The sequence below is a fragment of the Leptodactylus fuscus genome, chromosome 1, assembly GCF_031893055.1.
Source record: "Leptodactylus fuscus isolate aLepFus1 chromosome 1, aLepFus1.hap2, whole genome shotgun sequence".
Lineage (NCBI taxonomy): Eukaryota > Metazoa > Chordata > Amphibia > Anura > Leptodactylidae > Leptodactylus > Leptodactylus fuscus.
Genome location: NC_134265.1, coordinates 51,424,568 through 51,439,565, shown reverse-complemented (window position 1 = coordinate 51,439,565; position 14,998 = coordinate 51,424,568).

The following is a 14,998-nucleotide window of genomic DNA, read 5'->3' as shown; positions in this document are numbered from 1 at the left end:
TATCTGCATCAATGGGAGCTGAGCTGCAGTACCAGCCCCAGCCACTATTAAGGGCATGGAGTTATCTCCTTCTGGCTCTGTACACAGTATAATAAAGACAAGTGCCAGCTCCTAACAGCTGATCTGAGCAGGGACTGTCTTTTGGTTGCCCCACCGATGAGATATTTAGGAACTGAGGATAAAAATCATGACGAAACCAAGTAAGTAAAGCCTACTATTCTTCCTAAGATAATAATTCTGGAGCATCTTCAGACCCCAGAGTATAATAGATGGAAGCCCAGAGCAAGGGGTAAAAAACTAAAAAACTTTGATACTCACCTTCCTGCACCTACTTTGGCCCTTCTTGCAGTACTCTCTCTCGGTTTTCTCAGTGACATCATGCACTTGGGATCACCTGTGATTGGGCCTCAATGGTTACATGTGACTGTTGTGATCCAATCATAGGTCTCAGCGGTGACCCCAGGGCACTTGAGGTCACCAAGAGAGGCCCAGACACCATGAGGGGGCACAAAAAGGAAGGTGAGTATGGATGTTTCTTTTTTTTTTTTTTTTTTTCACCTCCCCTTGGCCTCCGTTTAGAAGAAGAGACCCCAGAGTGTAATAATTTATCACAATGCATGCCCCGGCGGCCATTTTAGTATATCTGAGACGAATCCCCAGTTGTTCAGTTTTGTTAAAAACAGAATAATTTGTAATATTTGGGTCAAACCCATCTCAAAACTAATCGTTCACCCATCTCTAATATTCACTAAGAATCCAGACATGTTTCTTCTGCTATACATGTGTGGCGCACCTCTTATACCTGATGAAGGGTTGGTGGCCTGACATGTTGGACTATGTTATACAGTGGGGTCTGACCACATATAGCGGCTTTGTATCCTTATATCCGTGTATGTATACATTTATTGAATACACTAAAAGCAGTCTGAACCCAGTGGAGAGTTGTCCCGCCCATTCTCCATTATCTCACTGCTGCGGAGTCTGCCAGTCCCTTTGGGGCATTGCACCCACCTGAGAACCCAGGGAGTGCTGGCTATCCATCTATAACATATATAAGAATCTGTCAGAATACCAAATACAGTTCTATGTCCTACATTTCAGTCCTACCCAATGGGCTGAGAAAGATCCTATTGAGTCAGGTGGAAAGATCACGTTGTGTGAATAAAGGATCTGTTGTCTTTTCACCTTAATTTTGGAGGGCTGCTTAGTTTTTTAGACTTTGTGTATTTGGGACTGTCAATCTATTTTGGTTATGATCTATCTAATCTATCTATCTATCTATCTATCTATCTATCTATCTATCTATCCATCCATCCATCCATCCATTTATCTAAACTATCTAGTTATCATCTATTATTCTCATATATCTAAGTCATAAACATGACCTGTCTATATATCTCTATACCTGTCATGTCTCTCTCTCTCTCTCTCTCTCTCTCTCTCTCTCTATCTATCTGTCTGTCTGTCTAGTTATAGTTTATCTAATGATATATCTATTTGTTATCTTTCTCTCATATATCTCTCTCAATATATCTATGTTGTAAATATGATCTGTTGATCTATTTTGGTCATGATCTATCTATCTAGTTATAGTTTATCTGTCAATCCATCTAGTTATCATCTATCATATTATTTTAATATATCTATGTCATATCTCTGTATAACTATGACCTAGCTATATATCTATGAGATATCCACTTATACCATGTCTATGCTTATATTGATTTTCCTTCTGTTTATTTATGTATTTACATTTATATGTATTCACATTTATTTATCTATATATCTGGTATCTAGTAATAGCTTATTTACCTATATAGTTATAGTTTATGTATCAATCAATTTATCTATCATCTTTTTATTATTCTCTTATAGACTTGTCTATATATCAGCCATCTACATATATATTTATATATGTGTGTATATTATAAATATGCATATATTTGTCTGTCTTCTGTTTACCTATGTAGCTATAAATATATCTATCTTGCTATGATTTATCAATATAGTTATAGTTATGATCTGTCTATCTAGCTAGCTATCTTGTTCATAAATCTGACTCATAATAACTATGATTTATAATCCACCTATAAAATATATATGTATATATTGATTTTTCTCCTGTTCATCTATGTATTTATAGCATCCAATGATCTATTTATGGTTTATCTATTTGTCCATCTATCTCATAACCATGACTTATCTATCTATCTATCTATCTATCTATCTATCTATCTATCTATCTATCTAATAACTACATATGTTATATCCATGTATATATTGATTTACCCCTGTTTATATGTTTATCACATCTATCTAAGATCTATTCAGTTATAATTATCTATCTATCTATCTATCTATCTATCTATCTATCTGATACCTACCTATTGAGTTCCCCCATTTATGTATTTATCACAATTATTTATTTAAGATCTATCTAGTTATCTAGTTATAGTCTATCTGTCTGTCTATCTATCTATCTATCTATCTATCTATCTATCTATCTATCTATCATCTATCTCTCTTATCTATCTATCTATCTATCTATCTATCTATCTATCTCCTATCTATCTGTCCGTCTGTCTATCTATCTATCTATCTATCTATCTATTTATCTATCATCTATCTATCATCTATCTATCTATCTATCTATCTATCTATCTATCTATCTCTCTCTCTCATCTATCTATCTATCTATCTATCTATCTATCTATCTATCTATCTATCTATTTATCTCATCTATCTATCTACTATCTATCTATCTATCTATCTATCTATCTATCTATCTATCTATCTATCTATCTATCTATCTAATTCTGTCTGTCTGTAGTTTATCCATGCACTTTCTATATAGATATATGTATATACCTAATTGTATCAGTCTGTAGTTTATGTAAGTACTTCCTATATAGATATATATCATGTATCTAATTCTATGTGTGTGTAGTTTATCTATGCACTTTCTACATATCTATGTATGTAATTCTGTCTGTCTGTAGTTTATCCATGCACTTCCTATATAGATATATATCTATGTATCTAATTCTATGTGTCTAGTTTATGCACGTTCTATATAGATATATCTAATTCTATGTGTTTGTAGTTTATCTATGCACTTCCTATCTGTTATGTAATGTTCTATATTAGTTATCATGTACTCCATTACTTATGATCACTCCTAGTTCTTCTCCATTTCTTCTATAGGATACATGTCATGGTGTCTTTGTTTCCTGGGGCAGTTCCTGTGTTTTTTTGCTGATTTTGGCTTGTCTTTGCATTGTGGTGATGGTCCAAGTGAAACCAATCCTGGGGCAGAGACTTGTATTCAGTCAATTACAGAAATCTAAAGAGAAAATCGATCTGCTATCCGCAGAAATGCCAGCCTAACGAATTCCAGCCTTGTTTCGTGCAAGTGATTTGGTGACAGTTTGGGAATTAGAAGTAATAAGTTGTTGTGTGCGCTGTCCCCTCCCCCTCCCGCTGCCGCTGCGGCGACGGTGGCGGGAGTTGCTGGAGCCTCACCCTGCAGCAGGTGCCTCCCCCCCTCTGGCCCGGCGCTCGCCTGCGCCCGCATCTCCTGCTCTAATTAGCGCCGCTGCCCTCCATGTGGGCTCCATTAAACCGTGATTGAGCCGCAAGAATTATAATTATCGCAGCAAATAAAATAATCAGCATTGAAGAGCGATTTCCTTAATGAGCTGGAGCGGCCGCGCGGCACGGACTGGAGGGGGCTCATTAAGGCCTCCTAATATACACCAAAACCTTCCCACTGCTGCAACTTCATGTGTGGGGTCCAAGCTGAAGCCCACCTGACTGCTAGGCAGCACTAGCCACAGGGGGCTCCTCTGTAGCCAGCTCATTATAGACTGGAATATCGCATTAGGATCCAGCACTGTGCACACATACACGTCAGTCATCTCAGGGCTGGGACATGGCAGGCAAGTCTGACAATCAGGAACCTGACAATTCCCAGCAGTGTTAGGATCTAATGGGGCTTGATGGCATTTACATCACACTTAATGGACACACTTTATTCCTATTATAGATAGGATGGGACATGGGGTGACCTATAAGTGTGAGATCACATATACCTGGATCCAACTCCTTACTAAAGTGATAGGCCTGGTTGGGACATACTAAAAAGAATGAAGAAAAAGAATAAAGAAAAAGAATGAACATTATTACCAATGGGGAAAGATGTAAAATAAAGATTTTCTGAGCTTTCTAGGTTAAAAAGAACTGGAATGAACAGGATATATCTGTAGTGTATAGTGGAATGAGCATATATTCCATAGAAACATATGTATAACACTTTTCCTGTGCTAAATAGAGTAGGAATGAATAGGATATATCTGAAGTCTATAGAGGAATGAACATATATTCCATAGAAACAGATGTATAACACTTTTACTGTGCTAGATACACCAGGAATGAACAGGATATATCTGTAGTGTATAGAGGAATGAACATATATACCATAGAAAAAAAATGTATAATACTTTTCCTGTGCTAGATACACCAGGAATGAACAGAATATATCTGTAGTGTATAGTGGAATGAACATATATTCCATAGAAACAGATGTATAACACTTTTCCTGTGCTAGATACACCAGGAATGAATAGGATATATCTGTAGTCTCTAGTGGAATGAACATATATTCCATAGAAACATATGTATAACACATTTCCTGTGCTAGATACACCAGGAATGAACAGGATATATCTGTAGTGTATAGAGGAATGAACATATATACCATAGAAACAAATGTATAACACATTTCCTGTGCTAGATACACCAGGAATGAACAGGATATATCTGTAGTGTATAGTGGAATGAACATATATTCCATAGAAACAGATGTATAACACTTTTCCTGTGCTAGATACACCAGGAATGAATAGGATATATCTGTAGTCTCTAGTGGAATGAACATATATTCCATAGAAACATATGTATAACACATTTCCTGTGCTAGATACACCAGGAATGAACAGGATATATCTGTAGTGTATAGAGGAATGAACATATATACCATAGAAACAAATGTATAATACTTTTCCTGTGCTAGATACACCAGGAATGAACAGAATATATCTGTAGTCTATAGTGGAATGAGCATATATTCCATAGAAACAGATGTATAATACTTTTCCTGTGCTAGATACACCAGGAATGAATAGGATATATCTGTAGTGTATAGTGGAATGAACATATATTCCATAGAAACATATGTATAACTCATTTCCTGTGCTAGATACACCAGGAATGAACTGGATATATCTGTAGTGTATAGAGGAATGAACATATATTCCATAGAAACAGATGTATAATACTTTTCCTGCGCTAGATACACCAGGAATGAACAGGATATATCAGTAGTGTATAGTGGAATGAACATATATTCCATAGAAACATATGTATAATACTTTTCCTGTGCTAGATACACCAGGAATGAATAGGATATATCTGTAGTGTATAGTGGAATGAACATATATTCCATAGAAACAGATGTATAACACTTTTCCTGTGCTAGATACACCAGGAATGAACAGAATATATCTGTAGTGTATAGTGGAATGAACATATATTCCATAGAAACAGATGTATAACACTTTTCCTGTGCTAGATACACCAGGAATGAACAGGATATATCTGTAGTGTATAACGGAATGAACATATATTCCATAGAAACAGATGTATAACACTTTTCCTGTGCTAGATACACCAGGAATGAACAGAATATATCTGTAGTGTATAGTGGAATGAACATATATTCCATAGAAACAGATGTATAACACTTTTCCTGTGCTAGATACACCAGGAATGAACAGGATATATCGGTAGTCTATAGTGGAATGAGCATATATTCCATAGAAACAGATGTATAACACTTTTCCTGTGCTAGATACACCAGGAATGAACAGGATATATCTGTAGTCTATAGTGGAATGAGCATATATTCCATAGAAACATATGTATAACTCATTTCCTGTGCTAGATACACCAGGAATGAACAGGATATATCTGTAGTGTATAGAGGAATGAACATATATACCATAGAAACAAATGTATAATACTTTTCCTGTGCTAGATACACCAGGAATGAACAGAATATATCTGTAGTGTATAGTGGAATGAACATATATTCCATAGAAACATATGTATAATACTTTTCCTGTGCTAGATACACCAGGAATGAATAGGATATATTTGTAGTGTATAGTGGAATGAACATATATTCCATAGAAACAGATGTATAACACTTTTCCTGTGCTAGATACACCAGGAATGAACAGGATATATCTGTAGTGTATAATGGAATGAACATATATTCCATAGAAACAGATGTATAACACTTTTCCTGTGCTAGATACACCAGGAATGAATAGGATATATCTGTAGTCTCTAGTGGAATGAACATATATTCCATAGAAACAGATGTATAACACTTTTCCTGTGCTAGATACACCAGGAATGAACAGGATATATCTGTAGTGTATAGTGGAATGAACATATATTCCATAGAAACAGATGTATAACACTTTTCCTGTGCTAGATACACCAGGAATGAACAGGATATATCGGTAGTGTATTGTGCAATGAACATATATTCCATAGAAACAGATGTATAACACTTTTCCTGTGCTAGATACACCAGGAATGAACAGGATATATCGGTAGTGTATTGTGCAATGAACATATATTCCATAGAAACAGATGTATAACACTTTTCCTGCGCTAGATACACCAGGAATGAACAGGATATATCTGTAGTGTATAGTGGAATGAGCATATATTCCATAGAAACAGATGTATAACACTTTTCCTGCGCTAGATACACCAGGAATGAACAGGATATATCTGTAGTCTATAGTGGAATGAGCATATATTCCATAGAAACAGATGTATAACACTTTTCCTGCGCTAGATACACCAGGAATGAACAGGATATATCTGTAGTCTATAGTGGAATGAGCATATATTCCATAGAAACAGATGTATAACACTTTTCCTGAATATATGGACAACACTATGGAATTATTGGTGCTCTAAAAATAAATGAATAGAATAGTAATGATATAATATCTAGCATACGTTCAGCTCTGGGGGATTTCTGGTGGCAAAACAGATACAAAGATCTATATTTGTGAACAGGGCTGTTACAACACATTGGTGGCCCCACAGGACATGAAGAGGGACGATTGTGGCGGCGTGCACAGCGTGACAAATTTTTCTGTGTTAAACCATATCTCTAACCCTGCTCATTCTCGTCCATTAGTTCTGTGTCCACCCATGACACAATGTCCCCTTAGTCACCTCCACACAGTATGATGCTCCATAGTGTCACCTCACAGTATAATACCCTCTTAGTACCCACACATACAGTATAATGCCGCCAGACACTATAAGGGGTCATTATAGTGTCTGGAGGTATAATACTATATTGGTGCACTAAGGAGTATATACTGTATGTGAGGGAACTAGGAGGACATTATACTGTGAGGTGACACTATTGAGTATCATACTGTGTGGAGGTCACTAAGGGGACATTGTACCGTACGTGGACACAGAATAACCCCTTAGTGCTCCTTCACTGTATAATGGCCACTTAGTACTTGCACACTGTATAACACCCTTTAAAGAGGACCTTTCACCACTTTTGGCACAGGCAGTTCGATATACTGCCAGAAAGCTGACAGTGCGCTGAATTCAGCGCACTGTCGGCTTTCCCGATCTGTGCCCGGTGTAAAGAGCTTACGGTGCCGGTACCGTAGTGCTCTATGGTCAGAAGGGCGTTTCTGACAGTCAGTCAGAGACGTCCTTCTGCCTCGCAGCGCCTATCGAGCTGTGCTGTGGAGCGGGGAGGAACGCCCCCTCCCTCTGCTCACAGTGCTCGTCCATAGACGAGTATTATCAGGGAGGGAGGGGGAGTTCCTCCCCGCTCCACTGTACAGCGCGATAGGCGCTGCGAGACAGAAGGACGTCTCTGACTGACTGTCAGAAACGCCCTTCTGACCATAGAGCACTACGGTACCGGCACCGTAAGCTCTTTACACCGGGCACAGATCGGGAAAGCCGACAGTGCGCTGAATTCAGCGCACTGTCAGCTTTCCGGCAGTATATAACACTGCCTGTGCCCAAAAGTGGTGAAAGGTCCTCTTTAAATGTCCCCACATTGTATAATGCCCCCACATAATATAATGCTTCCCTTCATGTTCCCTCACAGTACAGGGACCCTTTAGTGCTCCCACAAAATATAATGCCCCTCACACTGGTCTCAAATAGCATGATGCCCCTCAGTGGTCCCACATACTATCTGTGTCCTGAGAATGCAGATATATAGTTGCCCGAATCAGGATTGTCCTCCTAAATTCAAGACAGCTAACAAGGGATCTCCTACGGTGCAGGTGCACCATTTGCCCAATGGCTTGTATGGTTCTGGGTATAAATGGTGAGAAAAGTTCATAGGCATATACAGCACAGATATCCATAAGACTACTTTGGCCTCAGTGTAGCATTTTTTTGTACTACATAGGAGACCATTTTTTTCCCTCTACTATGGGACATCACAAAAACTGTGTTCTGTGCATTTTATTTCACAACTGGTGTCATTGAGACACACATGCCACTGTATGCATATAAATTGGCATAGTCTATGTAAGTTCAAGTCCTAGGGGGTATGTCAGGGGCTTACCTCATAAATTCTTTTCAATGTAATGTACCTCCAATTTAAGGCTCAATTGCAGGGTACAAAGAACCTTACCCGTAACTAAGACTGGGTTCACATGTACCAGCTGTGCTCAGCCACTTTTTTTCTGCATTTGTACATCAGTCCTGTGTCAATAAGTTAAACAAATCTTTCATGCCCGAATAATGTCAATATATGAAACACTGAGCCCAGAGGTAATCATGGGACCAATGTGGTCATTATGCGTAAGGGGTGTCGGTTATTCCTTCTAACCTTCTGATATACATGTACATATTTTCAAAAGCCAATGTAAGCCTTTGGTGGTGGCATATCTTCCCTTAGAACAAAATTATTGGACATGTAGAAATCCAATATGCGTCCCTTTTTACCTCGGCATCTGCCTTCAGGGAACAGTAAATAGAAAAACTACAAGTTTGGCCAAAGGAGGTTGTCCAAGAATTGAAGCAATGTCTGTGGGGTGGCGGGGGAGGTGGAAAATGAAAAACAAAAAATACTCACCTATCCCTAGTGCTCCTTTGGCTGTCACTGGTGACTTTTCCAACTTGCACTAGGGGGCCTGAGACCAATCAGTGACCTCATTGATCGCTGCAGATAGACCGGTGACATCACTCACATACATCACTGGTTCCTTACCAGCGGCCACTGAAGTCACTGATAGCTTGAGGCAGAAATGGTGTGGCCGCCCTTTTTGGTTGCAGTTGCCCTATTTTTTATAGTATATTATAGATACGTTTAAAGAGACATCCAGGGACTGAAGTCCAAGGAAAGAATCCTAAACTCTTAGAACATACTCCTGAATCTCAGTAAGGTTATTCCTGTTTGGTGCTGTGTTTTTTTTTAGTAATAATTGATGAAACAATCATCCGTAACACTAATGAGGTTTCCAAGTAATTAAAAAGTATTAAAAATTAAGTTTTTGGTTTCTCCCCAGTAAATTTAGACTTGTTTCTCTCAAGCATAGCCCAAACATTTGAACACCCCTGTATGGTCAGCTTAAGGCCAGGGGCGCTATGTGAAGCAGACGCCACGGTTTGGCTGTGGCAGAAACTCCGGAAAAAAAAATGTGGCATTTTATAGAGTCTGCAAAGTGGATGAGATTCTAGCGAATTCTATCCACACATTTTGTGAAAATATATGTTGCAAACAGGCTGTGACCATTCTGGTCTATGGTTGTCAATTATACCTACAGAAACGCGGGCAGTTTCCCTGTAGGTAAAATAGAAGCAGAAAGTGCGCAGAGGAAACCTCTATGGATTTTCTGTGAAAAGCGCTGCGCGAAAAACTGTGATGTGTTGCTGCCTCGGTTGTTCCCACTGCTTTTTTGCTACGGCCTGATACGTGGGGCTTTAGCTTAAAAGCGTTAGGTTTTATTTATGGCACCTCAATATGCCATAAATGCTTAATAGATGTGGGTACCCCTTTCTGGGAACCGCACTTATTTCCAGAACTGGAGTCGAATAGTAAACGGAGAGGTGGCCATGCAAATATGACGCTCTTCATTCACTTCTATGGGAGGTTTCATCTTGTAACATAGTCCAGCTGTTCTTGGATCCCCATAGATATAAGGCTGAGGCCGCACGTTGTGAAAATGCAGCATTTTGGCCACAGCAGAAAGGCCGGAGCAACATAATGCAAAGTGGATGGGATTCTGGCTAATAATTGCCTCAGAAGTTCCATAGAAGTCAATGGTGCCCCAGTCCTGTTACTTCATTCACATGGAGGATGGAGGGGGACATTCAGGTTCCCATTCTCCTGATTGATGACGACCCAAGTAGTCAGGACTCCAGCAATCTAACATGTATCACTTATAATATAGGGGATAAAAGTCTCCAATGGCAAAACCTCTTTAATGTAGAGAGATGCATATGTGCGGGGCAACCTCTCCATTCACTGTCCAATGCCCCATAACCAGAGCAAGCCCCCTTTTTGCATAAAACACCACTGGCGACAATTTTTGTAGATCGTGACATTCTAAAACTTGCAAACCTGAGTTTTGCAACTTTTTTTAAGCTAGAAAACTGCAGTAGGAGCTTAATAAAACTTCCCCAATGTGTAGGCTTATGTGTATTAATATATACATTCTATATACTGGCCATTGAAATGATCCTAATGGATGTTTGCAAATCTCTTTATGATTGCGAATGAGGAAGAAGTAAATCCATATTTATGACATGCCAGTTTGTACCTCTAGATAACTGATATATATGCAATGACATTGGGGAAAATATCCTTCAGCAGCACAATGAATCTTGAGAAAATAATTTGTATTCATGTGAATTTTCCTTCCAGTAGTAAATGTGGAAACAAGAGCCTGTTTAATACTCTGGAGCAGATTTTCTTAGTCGCCAGCCAATATCCTAAGAACAGATGTTGTATTTCCTTCTCGCTTCATATTTTTAATAAATTCATTAAAAAATAAAGTGAATTGTAGCTCTGGAAATTGCTTTATATAAATCAGCGCAAATGAAAGAACCTTAAAAGTGACCTCACCTAATGCAAGCTTATTGCTATATTGTAGCTGTGTGAAGGGAGCCTTTGTTGTGTACATTGATATGTTGTGTAAATTCAGGTTAATAAAATGTATTACTGTTATGCATCAGGAAATACATCAAGGAAATGAGCAAAATTGGAGAAAATAGAATAAATGCATTTTATTATGCAACATTGTATGCAGTTTTAGGTAGAAAACTAAAAGCTAAGACTCCCCTATATCGCTTTACGTGGTACCTTTTTTCCATTTACAACATGGCAGTGGGGTGAACCTTCCTTTTCTGCCGCCCGTGGCGGAAGACAGAAAGCAGCTCTCCCCCCCCCCCGGGCGGAGGGGGCGGGGCGGAGGGGGTGGGGCGGAGCGAAGAGGGTGTGGCGGGGCGGCGTTAGCAGGCAGAGAGCAGGCAGGGAGAGGACCTACTCTCTGCCTGAGTGTGAGGGGAGGCTGCTGGAGCAGCGCTGCATTCACGGGGCTTCCCCAATCCACCGCTCAGTGACGGTGACGCTAAACTAGTCCAGGACAGCTTGTCCTGGACTGGCTTAGGTAAGCAAAAATGCCGCCCTCCCTGGGGCCCTGGCATAGCGCCGCGTGAAGCGGTCGCTTCCGGTCGCCTCATGGGAGGTGCGGCGCTGCATGGCACAAGTTACAGATCAACAAGAGGCCATCTCAGGCCCGGTTCACATCTGCTTTCGGTATTCTGTACGGGGAGTCCACTTGGGGATCCCCGAACGGAAAGGTATACGCATTAAAAAGCGGTTAGCTAAGAACCCACATGGACCCCTTAGACTATAATGGGGTCCGTGTGGTTCCCGCTCGGTGTTCGCACAAATAATGTTTTGTGCAGAAACCACACAAACCCCATTATAGTCTAGGGGATCCATGTGGTTTCTTAGCTAACCACTTTTTAATACATATAGATCTCCATTCGGGGGGGTCCCCAAACGGACTCCCCGAACAGAATACCGAACGCAGATGTGAACCAGGCCTGCGACCTATATTGTAACATAGCACCTTCTCAGGGATTCATACACACCACACTCTCCTCTATGGAGAACTTACATCTCTCCAATGGTATGTCTTTAAAGGGGTTGTCCCACGTCACATACTCACCAGTCTTCGTTGCTCTAAAACCTTCTGTCTTCCGGCTTTGTTGCGTCATTGGTGGGCGGGGTCACATATGCAAAGCCAAGCGGCGAGATGCCGCTGGCCCTGTGTGCGCGCTCATAGACCAGTCTAGCCTTCACAATGTGAATACAGACCCGACATCCGCCTCTCTCTATTACAGCAGGTGCCGGCTCTGTATTCGCATTGTGAAGGCTAGAATGGTCTCGCCGCTTGGCTTTGCATATGTGAATACAAACCCGGCATCCGCTGTAATAGAGAGGCGGATGCCGGGGAGTGTAGACGCCGGCACAGATGCACAGACGCCGGCACAGATGCCAGCAACATCGCTATGCTTCTGCCCTGCATGAAGCCAGCAGCAGAAGGAGCGATGCTGTTATTCCGCTCCACCACCCCCACCCCCACCCCCCCCTCCCCGGAATAGCAGCATCACTTCTGCTGCTGGCTTCATGCAGGGCAGGAGCATAGCGATGTTGCAGGCATCTGTGCTGGTGTCTAACCGTCCCCGGCATCCGCCTCTCTATTACAGCGGATGCTGGGTTTGTATTGGCGGCCCCTTCCCCCCAAAGGGCAAACTACCCCCCCCCCTCCAGGCTCGCTCCCGTGAGAGCAGCAGATACATCACTTGACTTATGACCAGATAAGTCAAGGGATGTGTCCCAAAAAAAATGAATAAAGTAATATAGTGGACAAACAAAGCAGTTTTGCTGAAGCAATGTATTTAGGAAAAGTCTTACATCCACATTAACAAGCAGTATAGATAGGATCCTTGTGATGGGACAACCCCTTTAAGATTCTCAAGCAGGGGCATCTGCTGCAACAACCAGAAGGGTTGCATGCAGTCTACACCTCCCAATTTACCTTCTGGTCAAGCAGCTGACACTACTGGCTCATGTCATAGCTGCCAAGCTAGCAGGTCAGCCTCTTGTCTTGCACACTAAAATACAATTGGATTGCTGAAAAACTTGCATGTGGTTACTGTATGTGTCAGGCAGATATGTAAATTATTACAAGTGTGGTCTGATTGGACACTGGGTCTTGCCACAAGAGGGTGTAAAAGAGCTTTTTCTAGAAAAAGGCTCTCAGAGGAGACTTTTGGGTAGCGTATATCTGAGTGAAAAGATTGTTGACTGGTAGACATGTCTCTACAATGTATTTCAAAATATTTTGCCCAATTGACAGAGGGAGCAACACTGGACTGGGAGAAGCAGGATGGACATTTTTTGATGAGTTTCTTGTCTAGATTGTTTCAACATAGCTGTTGGTGGTTATGTGAGGGCATTACACATGGCCAAAAGGCTCTGCACAACCCAGACCAGTAGAGAGGCTCATTTGATCTACTGACAAGGATAAGCAGCTCCCACAGTTCTTTTGCCCACCATCCAGACACATATGGCCCCTTCATTTACACACCCCTGTCTTTGCCATTTCCAAGCTCTTAGCAGAAGCAAAGTTGGTGTCAAAGTGTCCATTACAGGTTCTGAAACTGAAATACAACCATAGCTGCCCTCATTTACAGCGGCGTCTTGAAACTTTCATGACATGGTATACAACTTAAATAACAGGATAATGCTCGCCCGCCAAGTAAGTCTTTGCCAGGAATGTCTCCACCAGATTGCAACACTTTTGCATATCCAAAAATACAGCAGTAGATGTCAATATGCATGCCATAGACCTTAACATAGTGGGACCTCCAGGTAAATAGATCATCTAAGGCTTTGCCCAAAGAGTTTATGACTCTATGATGACCTGTTAGGAGAGTTAGGATGTCCTTATTTGTCTTTTTTCATAATTTATTCCCTTTATATCTCGATTATAGTTGTATTATACAATCACATGTCCATTAAAAAGGAGTGTCCATTAAAATTTCCAAAATTGACCTGGCATGTTAAAAGATATTGATGGTTGGGAACATCAGTGGGCAGTGAACAGGCTCTGGTAATAGACAGGATGCGTAGATCCTTTAATACATAGACCTAGACAGAAGTTCATGGGCCCCAATGCAAAGTCTATATCTATGGGGCCCCAAATACCATGTGCTTTCTATAATACTGGTGTCTTCTTATGTTGTAGAGAGGTATTTGAGCCCCTTCAGGTTTAAGGGCTGGGTAGCCATTGCTACTCAAGTTCTCATATCAGAAGTGTCAATTCTGCGATCCTCAATTCCTAGGCATTAGAGATGAGTGAACACTATTTGAAACAGCCGTTTCGAATAGCACGCTCCCATAGAAATGAATGGACGTAGCTGATTCCATTCATTTCTATGGGAGGGTGGTATTCGGAACGGCTGTTCCGAATAGTGTTCGCTCATCTCTACTAGGCATAAGTTGATCTGAGATTTCATAGTCACTTGCCATTTTCTTGAGCCATAGTTAGTAATGGACCATTCAATATCTTATTTTCATTGGTTTTTCCACCTGAGCTGGAAGATCTATACCTTTTTTTCCTACTTCATATTATACTGTATTTGTTATTGTGTCCCAAAGCTACGTTGGGCCCTTCCAAAGGCTGGACGTCCACATCTCTTGGCTAAATCACAAATCACACATTAAGCACAATGAGCACCTCCAGTATTGATCTGTGTAGACATAGGCGGTTTACTGTGATCCTATGTAATAAAATTATTTTAGAAATTAATTTGCTCTCAATGTGTATTCTTATTAACATCTGGT